The 17,008-nt window shown below is 50.0% G+C and overlaps 1 protein-coding gene across 4 annotated transcripts in view; it reads right to left on the minus strand.

Moving 5' to 3' along the window:
• The window catches only part of MVB12B (multivesicular body subunit 12B), a 185,157-nt gene that overhangs the window by 91,269 nt on the left and 76,880 nt on the right, over positions 1 to 17,008 (minus strand). The window lies entirely within an intron of this gene.

The following is a 17,008-nucleotide window of genomic DNA, read 5'->3' on the forward strand; positions in this document are numbered from 1 at the left end:
TATGCGGACGCATGGAAGGATCAAAGGGGCCTGGGAGAAAACACCAGCTCCCAGCCGAGATGGCCCGGGGCTGGCGGCAGGACTGGGATCGGCCAGCGGCCTGCGTGGATACAGATTCCCTTCCTCCTCCCCTTTCACGTATTTTACGTGTTAGTTTTTTCCAACGAGAAGTTTTCTTTTTATCAGTAAGAAGATGGCAGAAAACAGAAGTTGCTGGGAGTGTGAGTCTAGCTTCCAAACATACATGAAAGCAGACAGCACAGCGTTTGGTGCTAAAGGAACATCTTGTTTTCCAGAGGACCCGTCTGCTGGTGGGCAAGGACCAGAGGTGACATACAGAAGCAAAGTACAGAAATGGGGGTGGGTGGCAGCAGAGGAATAGAATGTGCAAAAGCCACGATAAGTGAGTGAGGGTGGTCGGGTTGGGGGAAGAACACAGCAAACGGCTTCATGAAATTCCACTTTATTCCTGCAAAACACCATCGGGAGGAAGTCATCTGTGACACACAGCTTCTGTGCCAGGTGTAAGGACGTGCTTAATGAATGCCATTTAATGAAGAAAAAGGCTCTTATAAAACACCTGGCACAAGCAGGGTGAGGGAGTCACAGGGAAGGGGACCCTCGCTGCACCTGCTGGCATTTTAATAAGCACCTTCTAGAGCGTCCGCTCTCCAAGGCTGGTCAACGGTGTCAGAATGAGGTCCCTGACCATTGCCCACGCTCGCTGACAGTTTAGGCAAGCTTATTTCTTAAGGACCATATGCTCAGGTATCAGATTGCCCTGGACGGTAATTAAAATGAATCATTTTCAGCTGGAAGGCCCGACCAGCACCAGCACCAGCACCGTCCTCAAAGACTTCACAGAAAGGATTCCAGCTCCGGGTCCCCCGTGCTTCCAAACTGAGCCCTGAGTTAGGATTCAGATCTGTGAAGACCCAGAGATAACGTGAGACAATGTTGCACATTTTTCTTGCCACTTCATTCTAATAATATCAAGAGTCATTTTAATGACTCTAGGCCCTAAAATAATTTCTAGTATGGGGTTTTTTTATTTTTTCATTGATTTTGGAGCCAACCTCAGAAAGAAATCACCATGTGCCAACTTTACTACCATTTTTCACGGACTGATGAGACAGCTTTGTTTTGTTTTGTGATGGACAGACAACAGCGAAGTCTGGTTTTGTAAAACCTAAAGACCCATTTCCTTTACAGTGATATCCACTATCTCATAAACTTGCTATGCCCAGACTTGAAACTTAATTCCAAATAAACTGAATGAACTGATGCCATCCCAGGGCGGACAGACTGTTGTATCAGCAGGCACACAAGGCTGCTATAATCTGGTGTTGGGACTGATTCAGTCCACCAGTTTTTAACTGAGCTCCTACTATAGTCCAACCACAGAATTTGGCACTGAGATCATTAAAAAAAAAAACCCAAACGATAAATGCCTATCACTAAGTGAAAGATGCCAATCTGATGCTCCATACTATAGGATTCAAATTCTAGGACATTGTGGAAAAGGCAAAACTGTGGAGAGAGTAAAAAGACCAGTGGTTGCCAGGGGCTGGGGGAGGCGTGAACGGGCAGGACGCAGAGGATTTTTGGGGTGTGATGATTTTATAATGATGGACATATGTCATCATATCTTTGTCCAAACCCACAAAAGGTACAACACCAAGAGTGAACCTGGAGGTGAACTGTGGACTTGGGGTGATTACGATGTGTCAATGTAGTTTTATCCCTGGTGGGGGGGGGGTGGGAGTACCACTCTAGTGAGTATATTGAACAGGGAGGCTGTGCATATGTGAGAACAGGGGATATATGGAAAATCTCCATACTTCCCTCTCAATTTTATAGTGAACTTAAAACTGCTCTAAGAGAATAAAATTTTTAAAAAAATGAAAAAACAAAAAAAGAGCCAAATGAGATTTCTATCTTTCCTCTTTAGGAATATATCTACAAGTAAATTGAAATACATAAATCGGCTAGATCATAAAGTAAAAAGCTCTAAAGATATGCAAATAAGGTTATACGTTTCCATTTTAAAGCAATGGCCAAAAAAAAAAAAAGAAAAAGAAAACAAACAGGGGTGCCTGGGTGGCTCAGTGGGTTAAGCCTCTGCCTTCCGCTCAGGTCATGATCTCAGGGTCCTGGGATTGAGCCCTGCATTGGGCTCTCTGCTCAGCAGAGAGCCTGCTTCCCCCCCCCCCCCCACCCCCTCTGCCTGCCTCTCTGCCTACTTGTGATCTCTCTGTGTCAAATAAATAAATAAATAAAATCTTAAAAAAAAAAAAGAAAAAGAAAAACGAACACAACAAATATCTGTTGAGTGTCTGTCTACCATGGACCAGGCGCTCCACCAAACCCCAGGAAGTGCCCAGTCCAGGGCTGTCGAAGCTGTGGTCCCATCAGTCAAGAGAAAAGACTGCAAGTGCGGACAGGTAGAAAAGCCTCAAACAATGAAGCAGAAATCCAAGAGTCGAGGCAATGAGCTGGGAGATGTCGCAGAGGAAGAGACAGCAATGGAGACTCCTGGAGTCAGAGAAATGGGAGGCCGTTTTGGAGTCGGATGTCAGGAGGTGGGAGGCAGTGGGAACAACACTGAAGGCTCTGTCCCCACAATCGTCTGTTACTATGACAGTTACCACTCACTGAGCGCCTGAACTACTCTTCGTGATTCATGCTCATCTCTAAGCGGCCCAACCCAACAAGGTAAGTATTATTCTACTCTTCAGGTGAAAGGAGGTTCAGAGAGGTTAGGAGACTTTCCCAAGGACACACAGCAAAAGAAACTGGCTGGGCTAGTATTTGAGTGGATGCTTTTTCCACTAGAAACATGCTGCTTTGCCGAGACAATGCAAAGCAGAAGCCAAATGTAAATGCAGACTTTCTATTTTCCATTCAGGCAACCCACTTGCTGTGATCAATACAACTTCAGCCTACCAACTTGACTATATAATGAGTTTTCCTCCTGGGCAGCACACCCCACCCCCTCCCAACCAAAGCACTCTGCACTGGACAAGAAAACTGCCACTGGAAGACTAAGGAAATCAAAATTCCAAACTCCCCAAGTTCCTAAACGCACAGCTTTAAAGTATGTGCAGCTCGACGGCATATGGCAAATCAATTACTAGTTTAAATCTTAAAACAAAAACATGGCAAGTGTGGTGCAGAAAATAATCAAGAACAACGGTTCAGTTTAGATTACAGCGGGCCACTAGAGTTTTGAATACAATTAATCATCATTCCAGGCAATGGGAAGCCATATTGACACTTATTCCTAATTTGAATATTTAATTAGGGTGAAGTTCTTCATCAAATTATCGCAGAACTGGGAGAAAGCCTGGAAGACTTACACAATTACTATCTTAACCCCTCACCAGCTGCTCACCTGTGAGCACAGCGATCCCGCCCCAGTTTTGCGGGGGCCCCTGTGCCCGCAGTCTGGCTCTCCGAGAACTGGCGGCGGGTGGGGGGTGCGGGGGTGTGATTGAAGCTACAGCCGGGGCAGAAAGGAGCCAAATGGGGGCAACAGAGAGGTCTCGGGCTCAGACTGGACCCTGAACTAAAGCCTGGACAAAGACAGAAAGCCACGTGCACGCGGGCCCACTGTGGGCCTGGCGTGGCACTTCCATGTGTCCCCGGTTTATTTCTCAGAACAATCTGCAAGGGTGATATTCTTATCCCCACTTTCCAGAAGAGGAAACTGAGACTTGGAGTAGTGATAGAATGCAGTCAAGAGAATACTGGTTGTGAGTGCTGTAAAGAAGGTCAAGTTATATATCCCCCAGTACGCACCAGAAATAAGGACAAAGAGAATAATCAAAGGTCAAGAAAACATATTCAAAGCTGTATTTTGGATATCCTGCATTGTGCATGTAAATGGAGGGGGTGGGGGTGAGGAGTTGCACCCAAATTCCAGGTGGACTCAACAAGCATTCTAAAATTTAACTCTTGGACTCAAATTGTACCACGGAGTTCCTCCAACTGGGGAGTCACAAGGACGCGTGGCCAGCTGCTCAGGGGAAGGCGGCATGGAGAGGGGCAGCACAGCTCAAGGAAACGGCCTTGTCAAGTGGACCTGAGACCTGGTATAGCTGTCTACACCCTGTACATTGGAGCTTCGCAAAGGAGGGCACTGCCGAGCATTACTGGTGTCCGAGGGGAGGAAAGTCAGTAATAGCATAAGAAAACGTGGATTTTTTTCTTTCAAAATGGCAACAGCTCAACAAAGCAGTTTTTAAAAGGATTTTAATTTATTTTAGAGAGTGAGTGTGCAAGAGTGCACATGAATGGGGGGCTGGGAAGATAGGGGAGGGGTGGAAAAAAGAATCTCAAGTAGACTCCATGCCCAGAGCGGAGCCCAGCTGGTGGCTCCGTCTCACAACCCCGAGATCATGACCTGAGCCAAAACTAAGAGTTGAGGGGCGCCTGGGTGGCTCAGTGGGTTAAGCCTCTGCCTTCGGCTCAGGTCATGATCTCAGGGTCCTGGGATCGCGCCCCACATCGGGCTCTCTGCTCGGCAGGGAGCCTGCTTCCCCCCACCCCCCGCCTACTTGTGATCTCTGTCAAATAAATAAATAAAATCTTTTAAGAAAAACTTTAAAAAAACAAAAACAAAAAACGAAGAGTTGGAGGTTTAAGGGACTGAACCACCCAGGCATGCCCCGCCCCCCAACAGCAGCATCCGTACCTACCCAGCAGCTTAGATAAGCGATAACATTTCCTTAAAATACTCTTTCACTCCATGACAAGACGTTTGACATTTCGCAGAGGTGGTGTGATCCTGCAGGACCCCAAATAAATTTTCCCATGAAATCTCCTGCAAGGCCCCAGGACAGGACCAAAGGCTGGCTTCCCACATGGCACGTGGCCATGGGAGATTGTGAGCACTTTTGGCTTCCAGACGCCACAGGTGCCGTGAATGAGGGACACCCCCACAGTTCCGGATCAGCAGTTTAAAGGCCTGAGATGGGTTCATTTACCCTCTTGTGGCAGTCGTCAAAACTGTTTGCAATGGCCACTTTAGCAGACGGCAGATTACCAGACAGAGGGATGAGCTGCTCTGTGCGGTGGCAGCACAGGCCCCTCTGGCCACAGCCCCTGGTTTGGCCCCCACCCCCTCACCCTGGCTCCGTCCCCTGTCTCCGCCAGGCCTGGCCAGGGCGGGGGTTGGGGGGTACCAGCAGACCCAGGATCCCTCAGCCCTGCTTTGAGCCTGCTCGTTGCGGGAGCAAACGGCGTCGGGAACTTTGAAACTTTCCTTTGTATATTACATTAATCCATATAAGAAAATCTCTTTTAATGAGGAGTGATGTAGTTACAAACTCTCCAGAGCCATAATTAGAGCAAACTAATTGAAGTTGTGTTTTGACACACTTTCCAAATTCACGGGTGCCGGATGACATATTCACAACACTGCTGCCGCACAACCATGGCGACGGCAAAATCATTAGGCTAATAACACTTATTTGCATTCTTATCACGCCGGCAGCTCTCCCTTAAATACTGTTTCTACTATTGCTCCTTTACTGTAAGTTTCCACTGAAAGATATTAACAGTAATTATTACTGCTTTAGAGGAATTTTAATGTTAAAGAATAACAATGTGCATTAACATACGTGGAATGCCAATTCTTTTTAACCACGGTCGGCAGGTTTGGGGGGTTCTTGCTGGGGGCCCCCACCCCACAGCCTGAGGGTGGCTGAGACGCTGTTTCAGTTTTTAGGACAACCCCTCAGCCCACACCCGGTGAGATCTGAAGTCGAGGTTTCTGAACTATTTTCGTTTCAAATATTTGATGAGAAAAATCTTTCTTCCTTTTTTTTTTTTCTTTGAAAGCACGTTAAAATGAAATAGTTAAGGAGAAATTTTTTCCAAGCAGTTAAAAAAAAAAAAAACATCAACAATTTACAACATGGTCTTTGGTAATAATACTAATGAATTCCAGGAGGACGGGCTTCAACCACTCGGCCGCCACCCTCTCGGTGATTAAAGACAGACTTGGAATAACCAGAACGTGAGAAAGGCCGGTGGGGGTGGGGCAGCCTCGGATCTGTCAACATGGAGGCCTTGTTTGCCACCAACAAGGCCAATTTTTTGGATGCTTAACTCAGACACTCACACACAGAGAGGAAGGCTCGACAGTTCTAAATAATGGTTATTAATGACTCCCTCCTCTAAAGTGACAAATTACTCCTGAAATTTAGAATCGAAGAGGTATGGAGAGTGAATGAACATGACAGGACACGCGGGCGAGCACAGAGCTCCCGCTTACTCTCAGCGGGGAAGGGCGGATGCCCAGAAAACCATGAAGGTCCAGGTCCCTCCCATCTGGGCGTCCTGGTGGCCACAGGCCTCCCTCACGCAGGTGTCTCCCAGGACCTCGCGTGGGGCAACCAAAGGCAGTAAAAGGCTGTCTGTCCTGCCTCGCGGCAGGAAGTGCGGAGTGCTGGGTGCACTGTAACTGGAGGCGAGACCCAAACCCGCCTTTCTCTATGTGCACGGCATCGAGTCCCTTCCATGGGCCCCTCGTCGGGAACTTGGTGTTGGGCTAGGCAGATGCTCCGAACCCTGGCTTCTGCGGTTCTCTTGGGATTGAGACAAACCAGCAGCGTGACATATTTGCCAACCCTACTCCAAAAGAGAATGAAGGCAGAGGCTGGAGTGGTTTTAACGAAATGCACAATTGGGTGCAATTTCAAAGGGCTCAGACACTTCAGGATGGATGCTTGATGTCGACCCGCGAAGATTTAACCGGGAGAAGAAAACGCTTCCGTAGAAAAATGCCAAAAACTATATTCCTTTAAAGCTCCAGAGTTTTCAGTGAAGTTACACCATCCTCATACCAATCGGCTATTTTTCAAGTCCCTGATTACTTAAAGAAAAAAAAAAAAAAAGAAACAAAGAAACAGAAAGGAAACTAACTTCATAGCTGCAGCAACACTCCAAATCGTGGTATTTATTCACTGCATTTAAGTTTTATTACACTTGAACCCTGCCATGCCCAAACACCTACCTCCCATATAAAAGAAATGAAGAAAAAAGCGAAGTCTGGGACCCAGGGCACCGCACTTCCATTCCAGATGATCTAGTCTAATCTTATAAACTGAAATATTTAAAGAGTCTCTAAACCTCACTGACCCTACTTTTAAAAACAAGGAACATATGGGCACTTCTCGCTTTTCATCTTCTTCCAGCCTACTAAAATATCCGCTTTTCCAAAATTCAAGAGCAGGGAGACTGCTAAACTCAGATCCATAAAAGGCTACGTGCGTGAGAGTGCAGGGTGGGCAGGGAACAGTCCGAGCAGAAAACAACAAACCCTAACAAAGAATCAAAGGCACATTCTTCTCCTTCTTGCTCAATCAATCTCAGAAGCCGTGGAAAACAATTTATTTAGCAAAATAAAGCAATGACGAATAAGGAGGTGCAATGGGAACCATGGTCCGGAATGGCTCCTGGCTAACGTTTGGTCCCCGGTGAGGCCGTAGGAGACACAGAGGTGAAGTCCCAATACTCAGGCAGGGATGGTGGGACCAGGCTCCAGTCCTGACCCCTCTGCGTCCCGAAGCTCTGCCCTTGGGCCAGCCGCCACCTCTCCCCACTGCAGCTTGCTTATTTCTTAAAGGCTTCGCTCATTCCCATTATGCACCTCACTGCATGGTTATAAAGATTAAAACGATAGCTATGAAGTGTTTGCACAATGCCTGGCACACGATGCTCAAAAAATTGCAGCTGAAATAATGACCACGATAATTTTATTTATTCTAATAATTGTTAACATTATCATTCAACTGGAAACAAAACATCTGCTTAAGAAAAGATACTCAAGTTGAATGCTACCCTACCCATGGGCAGAAACCTGACCCGAATAAAATTCAAGGGGTCTTTTAAAAAGTTACTGCAAGCACAGGATTTTATTAAATATCCAAATTAATAATTGAAAGCCTGCCTCAAAATAGAACAGCACTGGGGTGGGGGTTTGGAGGGTGGGTAAAATAGTGGGAAATTTCACTTAATGCCCATTTTTACTTTGTTCGGCAGCTAGATTTACACTGAGAGACCCAGGTGAAATATTCCATAGCGCTCCCTGCAAATAGACTGTCAGCTTCCACTCGGATAAAAGGTAAAATATCCTCCCCTAAATGGTCTGGTTCACAAAACCGACCCTAAAGTGAACTGATAAATCTGTTCTGACACACGGAAAACTATTTTCATAATCCTGAAAAAGGCCTTTCTCCAAACCCTGGAGCTTAAACCAAGTGCACAAAGAGCCCGCGTGCACCCTCAAAGCAGGCACGGGAGGAAATCACTCCACATTTACGGCCCTGCTTCCGGGACAACGCCAAGCAGCGCACATAACCGTCATAACCACCAAGAAAAATTAGACACTCACAGAGTCACAAAAACTACAAAGATAACCACATTTACGAGCAGCAACTACCTTGTCAAAATCTGGTGTACGAGTGAAAGCAAAGAAGGGATGGAAGCTGTATTGACTAATAGTCAATTCTTCATTAAGTAGAAGCTCTGACTTCCCAAGAAGCCGTATTAAAAATTAATACCAAAAAGTGTATTGCTCAGCCTAAACTCATCACTCATATCCAACACTACCAAACTGCATTCTGATGAAACCCCCCTTCAGCCTCGCTCGGGCACCGCCGCAGAGCTGGGTACTGTTGCAAAAGAGGTCGCAGTGCAGGGACATGAGCGTTTTGAACGCTCCCCGCCAGGTCTCTTTCACGCCGCTCTCCCGGAAGCCAGGATACATCACACCGCTTGGAACCCTGCTTTATCGTGAGCTCAGAGACCACTGCCGGGAGCTGCGCCGCCAGGACCCCCTTGGGTACCTGTTCTCAGCTGCCCTCTCTGGCTTGGGCAGACAGGGCCCGGGGCCAGCATTCAAAGGTCTCCTACAAGGGTGTGAACGCAGACCTCGTGGAGCCTGGAGAAGACAGTGGGCTCCCCCGCGCCCACATGGGCACACTCTGGCCAGTCCGTGGCTCCTGGCTGCTGGCCAGGAGCCTGCAGTGGCCACACGTGGAGACGGCTGGGACACCTGGGTGGCTGCTTCCCAGCCGGTGACTCTGTGGCCTGCAGCCTCGGGGTGGAGTATGTAAGCCCCACGCCACTCACCTGCTTGAGTTCAAATCCTAGCTCTGACTCTCAGTAGCTGCATGAACTTGGGAAAGGGATTTCACCCCCTTGGTCTAAAGTGGATGTGAGGACAGTACCCTACTCACAGGGCTGTTATGAGGATTAAAGGAGTTCTTATTTATAAAGCACTCGGAAAGTGCAGGACACTTAACAGATACAATGTAAGTCTCTGTTGGCTGGCTGGCTGGCAGAATCAATGGAAGGAGGGACAGATCAATAGATTAATACCTGGTCGTATGTATCGAAACCAGCTCACTTTATACATTCAAGAGATATGCCAGGAACCTGGTGTTCAAAGGTCCCTGCCATTCTGGGACCAGGCACTTTCCACTGAACACACACCGACTTGAGTGGACAGGGTTCAAAGTACTCGCTGAGCTGCCATGCCTGGGAATACAATGTTATCATCTGTATTTCTCTGTGTCTAGCCTTTTCTAAAGCATTAAAGGACAGAAAGGAAATAGGAGAATCCCTGTCATCAATAAGCCAGCAAATCTGGTCAGAGGACCAAGCATAAATATATGTAGCAATGACAGGAAAATGTGAAATGCCGAGTTGTCTGGTGCAAGCAACTGGAAGAGGGGAAGAGGGGAAACAGTCTGGGCGGGGCTTTCTAGAAGGGCCGAAAGCTATCCCAGGCTGGAAGGTGGACAGGACCAAGCCTCTGCATTCTGGAGTCTGGTCTGCCCCTTCCCGGAGGGCAGCAGCAGGACAGGCCAAGATATACAGCAATGGCCAGAGCAGAGACGGTTCTGGAAGGAGGGTGAGGTGCTCAGGAGTCAAGAAGAGAATCATCTGATTAATACAAGGTGATGTGAGAGGTATGTTGGATAATAGGAAGTGAAGGTTCCAGAAAGTAAAGAGAACATGTGGAAATCTGGAAATCCTAACAGGACGGCAGGCAACCCAGGGCTTTAAAGTTCTGGGCAAAGAACGTCAAGGTGAGCTACTGAAATAATACGTCAGACCCTGGAACCACAACCTGGAACCTACATTTGATTTAAATCCGTATTCAGGTCCCACCCTGCGGACGGCCCTTCTCTGAGGCACCCCTGGCTGTTGGTACTTTGGAAAGCAGTGGGTGGAAGGTACCAGGGGCAGAGTGAGGGGAACTCAAGTCTACAGCAGACCTCTGCGTGAAAACATCTGCAGGAAGTCTTCATCTTCAAAGGGGTAATGCAGCCAGGAAGGCTATGAAAATGTGTATCCCATCTTCAAAGTTAAATAAACAAAAATCTGTGTGGTTTTTGTGTGAAGGAAAAGGAAGTCTAATTATCCCAAGTGAAGCCAGACCCACAGTTCTGCCTGGACACACCCTGTGGGGGTGGGTGGCTCTGAAGGCCCCCGCTGGGACGGCCAGCCCCAAGCCCTCCTTTGGAGGGACCAAGGCAGAGTGCTCCCCAGGGACTCACGGACCGCCCCCCCCAACCTGTCTCTTGTTCCTACAGGTGTGAGCTCGGAATCCAGGACACACCGTGCTTACCGTTATGGGGAGGAAAAGGATCAAAGATCACTGGACTGGGCCCTTGGCTTCTAATCTCACCTTGAAACAGGGCACAGATGACCCTGAGGGACCTTAAAGAAGAGCTTTCAGTTCTGGAATTCCCTCCACTCCCCTGGGCTGAGCCTTCTCCATTAAACCTAGACAATAGGGAATCCGCTACGCCTCCTGACAGGCGCCATCTCCAGTGCCAAGCCTTCCGCCCCTCGGGACAGGCGGCAAACACCTCGACGGGGAACCCGGCCTGCCTGACGGGTGCCATTCAATCCTGCCACAACAGGACAGGTGACACAAGTTCTCTGCAGCATAAAGATCGTCTCATAACTGAGTGCTGACGGAGGCTTAGACGACCGGACGCCAGCCGGTGTGCCGAGGCCGCCTCCACTTGCTGGCTTACTCCGGGGTTGACCCAGTAGAGAGGCGATCCCACGTCCCCAGGAAGGTGGGGTCCGGGCGGCCGAGGTGGGGGACATCGTGCAGTGGCTTCCGGGCCTCTGACACCGGCTGTGATGGGGGGCGCGCCTGGGCGGGCACGGCCTGAATTCCAGATCCTCCCAGTGTGATTGTCTCTCTCCTTGAGGAAGAGCCATTAACCTTTCAGATGACAGCCCTGGGATCGGAGTGACGGAGCGATTTTTGAGGTCAGCAAGGATCTATGTTCTCTAAACCTGACATCGACATGCAAAAGTTGTGACTGAATCCTGGTGTCCCTGGGAGAAAGACTAAATGCCTGTGACAGATCTTCTGCAATCAAAATGCCCCATTTCCCAGAGTATCTGTCACAGATTGATAACATCCACGCAAAAAGTTAAGTACAATTATGTCTGTCACTAAGAAACAGACTTTGGAACCTGTGACTGACAACTCGCTAGGAGCTGACAAATCACCAGGAGATTCCTGCAACAACTCGGGGCAGCACGAGGAGCCTCGAAGGGAAGCACAGCCCCGCCTGGCACTTGGGAGAGGCTCCCCAGAGGCCGAACCTTGCAGGCGGAGGCCGGGGGACAGGTCTCAACTGCTGGCAAAGGACCGTGTGCTCTGGGGCTCTGGGTGGGGGTGGGGATGACACTTTCTCCCGGGGTGGGGGTGGTGGTGGTGGGCAATGTCAGGGCAGGATCACATGTGCCCGCAGCCTGAGGGGGCAGCTCCTCCTTCAGAAGCACAATGTGCAAGACTCAGGCCAAGGGGAAGGGCACAGAGGAGCTCCTAGAACCATACGTCCCGCCTCTCCTTGGCCGGCCCGAGCCCAGGGTCCACATAAGCTAGAAATGCCAGCACTCTGGAGTCTAGACTACCTAGTTCGGGTGGACCTAGAAAGGGGCACAATACACGTCCATGGCAGGACACAGACTCAGGGTCAGCACCTCTGGGAGCCCCCTGTGCCCTCCATCCCAGGGAGGGGGCCCCACTGCCCTCCACAGCTCAGAGACACACCCACACAGCAGCACTGGTGAACGGAAGGGGACCGCGGCCACAAGTCAGATGACGAGGAAGCACGGAAAGCTACACGCGCAGGCCCCGGTGACGCGCTCCCCGGGCTGCACCCCCTCCCACTGCAGCTGCCTGGAGGCACCCTCGGTGAGGTGTCAGCAGGACCTCCCGTGCACGTCTGTGGAGTCTTTTTTTTAAAGTAGCCTCCACACCCAATGTGGAGTCCACTGCGGGGCTTGAACTCACAACCCTGAGATTCAGACCTGAGTTGAGATCAAGCATTGGATGCCTAACTGACTGAGCCACCCAGATGCCGAGGGAGCCTGCCGTTTTGAGGTTGGGGACAAGATACACTTCTTAAATAAGGCTTATGAAGAACCCCAGCAGCTCTGAAAAAGCCAAATGCTGTTTGGATGCTGCCTGCGGCAGGGGCGGTGGGGGGGGCACCATCTCTGAGTGGGGCATCTTCAACGCCACGGGATTTTTGCCTTTGGGGAGTTCTTTCTCCATTTTTGGGGAACACGTTAAGCCTAAATCTACCACCTTAAAACTTCAGTCCACTTGATCTAATTTTTTGTCTTCTTGGGGCTGCCAACGACCCACTCCCACCTGGAAACCCTTCTCTCGGGTACCTCTTGACCACTGGAACACCTGGGGCCGGCAGCCCTGCAGCGATTCCTCGTCCCCAAAGTCAGTGCTCAGTTTGGGTAACTTTTACGGGGTGGTGTGTAGCAGTGGACGCGCCCCTCCCAATGAACCTGATAGGAGTAGGACACTACCTCTCGCGATGTGCCCCACTGGGCACACCAGGCCGCATTCCACACAATCCCAGTTCGGGCCCACCTGGTCACTGAGCACAAATCACTGCTAAGCCAGGGTCCTCAGTTTCATTCTTGTGCAACTGATTTTTTTTTTTAAACCTGGGGGTGGGGGTGGGGGTGGGGATGAGGCTTTCTTCCATCACCTTTCATCCTCTGCTTCCAGCGGGGTGTTCTAGCTGTAAAGGAGAATGCTGAGTATTGATTCTGTCATTCGGCACATCAGCTCTCCCTAATGACTCTGTGTCATCTGCAAATTTGATAAGCGTGCCTCTGATGTCTTTATCAAGCCACTGCTTCCACTGCTCAGCAAGCCAGGGGACAGCGGTCCACCAGAGGCCCCCTCCCGGGACGGCATGGAACCATTCAAGTATCCACACTCTGTGGCAACCGGTGAACTCCAGTTGTGAGTTCACTTGCCTCCCGGAGCTCTTCTAAACCTCAGAACCAGCAGCAGCAGAACCGTATGTGAGACCCGGTGCGAGAGGGAGGAGCGGGACCCGCTCTGGTTGAAGCGGGAAGGTGCTTCCGATACCTGCCCTCTGTCCCAAGGCAGTGGCATGGAAGAGCATCAGAAAAACCCGCATCCGCACGCCAATTGTCTGCTTGTGTGTACCAGGCTGACTTGCAAAGCTGAGGCCAGTCCTCAAACAGATGGGGAGAGGGGACCATGCCTCAGCTCCAAGGCCAGTCTATGCTGCGCAGGGTGTGCGGAGCAGACAGGCAGAGGGTGGAGCAGCACGGAGGCCCAGAGAGAAAACAGGGGCTCCCCACTCCTGGGGGAGGTGGCAAGCCCGTCTTGCTTGGAAATGGTCAGGAAATGTGTGCAGAGATGTACGCATGTGAGATGAAGCGTCACTGGCCAAGGAAGAAGAGCTCTGCTGAGACACGTCATCCTGTCTTTTGCCGTGAACTTGACTGAACACTGCACCTGATTCACTGGATACAGCCAAGGGGCTCCCTCACCTCTCCAGCGGCCCAACCATTCTGAAAGGACAAGCCCAGATCTGGCTTCCCCAACTAGCATTCTCTGCAACAACAGGAAGGAAACAGGCAGAAGGCACTTGTTCCTGGGGCCAGCATCTGCCTCTGGAGAGGACTGGGGGTCCTCAGGTGATGACTCATTAACTCTGGAAAAGTCCACTAAACCAACCATTCCTTTTGCCTGACCTAAGCTGGGGATAACAGCTCTCCAAAAAATGGCCCGGAATTCTTTGAAAGATGAGTAACAACATAAGCAATAGAGGTAGAGCACAGGTTTTTAGCTTTTGAGACAAAAGCCCGAGCTCAAGCAGGCAACAAGGTCTGCTACTGTCCCCTCCTTTGGTGCCTTGTAGTCCCCCCACCCAGGGATTTGCTGGGCAAAGGGCCTGCTGTCCGTTGCTGGGAACCAGCATGTTAGTCTTCCCGGCCACCTCCAAATCTGGTCAGTAGAGGGCGCTGCATCACCGCACACGCTCTCTCTAGCCCCGCTGTGCCACTGGATCCGCGGCCACACAAAAGACCACACTTGAAGTATTTCTTATGCTTATGCTCTAGTCAGGAAAGGACCCAAGGAGTGCTCAGAGATTCAGTAGTCCGGGCAGGGGGCGGACCTGCAGCACAGGGTCCCAGGCTGTTGGAGAAGCATTTGCTGCAAAACTGAACACGTGTCTGGATCTGGGCAGAGCGCTAGGAGGTAACAGGCACTGGACAGGGTTCCTGCCCTCAAGGAGTTCACAACGTGTCCACAACCCACGGTGAAGGCATGATGGCTGAGAAGAAGCATTGGAAGAGGAAAGCCCAGCCCAGATCCAACCCCAGGGTGCTCAGGGAAGGCTTCCTGGGAGAGGAAGCTTTTGAGCCGCCATCTAAGGCACGGGATTTGAGACACACCATCGTATGGCTGTCCACATGAGCAAAGACACTGCAACATGAAAAAGCAAGGGAAGAAGAGACTACCAGTTTACAGTCTGAAGCTTAGGGGTGGGGAAGAGGAGGTCACGGGAGCTGGATTTGGAAGCCTTCAGCCAATGGGCCCACTGCAGACCACCACACAGGAAAACAAGCGTCACCCACAGCTCACCACCACCGGAGGGAAAGCTATCTGATTCCTCTGCTGAGGAGAGGACAGACCCAAAGCCTCAAGGAAATAAGATGCTCATCGTTTCATAAATCTGCAGTGGAAATTTTGAGTGAAGCATCAGCATTTCATTTTTTTTTTTTTTTTAAGTCAAAGGTACTGGATAGGAAAATACAAAAAGCAAAGACAACACTCCCTTCCCTCCATACATTAGGAGGCTCACAGAGACGTGCACGCCACCTGGAAAGGATTGACTGGCGAGAGAGGAAAGCTGGGGACAGAAGGTGGCGTTTGGCCGGAAGCATTAACATAACATTTAATTATCCTTCCGCATACCGGTGGACTTAACCCAGTGACACGGGAATACATTTTATTTGTTTTTAAAGATTTCTTATTAGAGAGAGAGACAGAGATAGCGACAGAGAGCACCAGCAGGGAGGAGAGGGGGAAGCAGACTCCCCACTGAGCAGGAAGCCCAACTCGGGGCTCTATCTCAGGACCCTGAGATCATAACCTGAGACGAAGGCAGACATTTAAGCAACTGAGTCACCTAGGTGCCCCGGGAATACACTTTATATGGGCTATTTTGACATCTGTTTCATTTGGCAAGTAAAACAAACTGATTCAACTTCCTTGTAGCCCTTGTAAACCACGAACTGTACAGCAAGCGTTTTGCATAAAATATATAAACCTTATAAACCTTTTGTTCGGACGCACTACCTTCAGTTTCGCTCGGCTTCCCGTGGCCGGCGTTCTCGGGCCCTCTCGCTTCAGCTGCTAGTGACTGTGCTCTCTTTCGGCCTGGCAAACTTCTGGAGAGGTTGCGCTTCCTACTTTCACTGGGAGAAGCGGTGCTCTTGATTCCATAGAAAGTTCCAGCCTGCCCGGAGGTGGGGCCCAAGCTTAGGCCCTTCCAGACCATGTGATGTCAACAGGCAGCAGCTGTAACCACTCCGGGGCTATGGGCCTGAGCTGACCCTGGGCACGGGCCATGGGCCTGAGGTGACCCCCTGCACAGGCGACAGTGACCACAGCTGTGCCGTTGCTCTGGGTATTGAGAAAGGACCATGAAAATGTTGACCTGAGCTGTGTTAGTCCTGTACCCCTAAACTGGAGACACGCCACGGTCACCTTGAGACTCTGAGCAGCTCACCAGCTCTTGCTGGCTCTTCAGGCCAAAGCGAGACTAAAAACTACTCAAGTTCCAGGCGATTCTGAGGAGTCAAGCTCAAGTATCAGTGGGTTTGTGGAACTATCGAGAGAAAGATCAGACTGTCTTTATAGGGGGGAGGTCCCAAAGGACGGCGTCCCCTGAGCTCCTGGCTCATGGCAGTGGCGCTCTTCAGGGGGGGGGGGCAGATAGGGGAACAGCGTGCAGAGACCCGGCGGCCACACCGCCCGCTCCTCAGTACCTCCTGGTGTGTGGTGGGGTTTGTGGGGCTCTGGAGAAGTCCTGCAGTCTGCTCCTGACAGACACTGTTCATCTCCGTTCACCCACGCGGGAGCTGTTAGACGCATTCTCGGTTATGCTACATCCCGCCCCAAACAGCACGGCCTCGCCAATTCTTGTTTTACTGATTTTTGTAATGCCTTTCTCAAATGTAATCCCTCATTGCTGTTTCTGGCCCTCAAATAATTCACTATAGTAAGGCCCGGGTTTTTGTTATTATCATTATTGAACTATAGTGGACACACATGTTCTATTAGTTTCAGGTGCACAACACAGGAAATCGACAATTCTCGACATTATGCAGTGCTCACCACGAGAAGTCAGTGCTGAGAGGTAAGTGTTTTTTTCATTTGATAGGATGCTTTTTAACCACCTGCTTTTCACAGAGACCACGACCCCCTCTATTACAACTGAAATCAGGTGACCAGTTTGCTCACCTAAGTCTCTCTGTGGAGTTCTTGAAACCAGCACCTCCTGAAAACCTCCTCGCTCTTCTCCCATACCCAAACTACCCATTTCTTAGTTTGTAGCTCAGTGAGAAAAGAAATGATATGCACATGAACAAAATGACTTACCAGCCCTCA

Source organism: Mustela erminea, chromosome 12 (assembly GCF_009829155.1).
Source record: "Mustela erminea isolate mMusErm1 chromosome 12, mMusErm1.Pri, whole genome shotgun sequence".
Taxonomy (NCBI): Eukaryota; Metazoa; Chordata; class Mammalia; order Carnivora; family Mustelidae; genus Mustela; species Mustela erminea.